The sequence below is a fragment of the Bombus impatiens genome, unplaced genomic scaffold (genome assembly GCF_000188095.3).
Source record: "Bombus impatiens unplaced genomic scaffold, BIMP_2.2 scf_0013, whole genome shotgun sequence".
In the NCBI taxonomy this organism is placed as follows: domain Eukaryota; kingdom Metazoa; phylum Arthropoda; class Insecta; order Hymenoptera; family Apidae; genus Bombus; species Bombus impatiens.
In genome coordinates this window covers 182,783-182,990 of record NT_176432.1, presented here as the reverse complement: position 1 = coordinate 182,990, position 208 = coordinate 182,783, and positions in this window count along the sequence as shown.

The window sequence follows — 208 nt, the reverse complement described above, 5'->3', positions numbered from 1 at the left end:
AATCTCCAGCTGCTACGAGGCGTACAGAGAGTCGAGACGCACTCTCCAGCGGGAGATCAAGATCGCGAAAACTCGGTCCTCGACGGAGCTGATCGAAGCGAACATGGATCCGCTGTTGCTGGCCAACGTCAACGGGACCCTGTTCCCGCCGGAAGACAGGGACGCGAGGCAATCAGCGCCATTCTCGTCCTCCTCCGACGACGAGGAG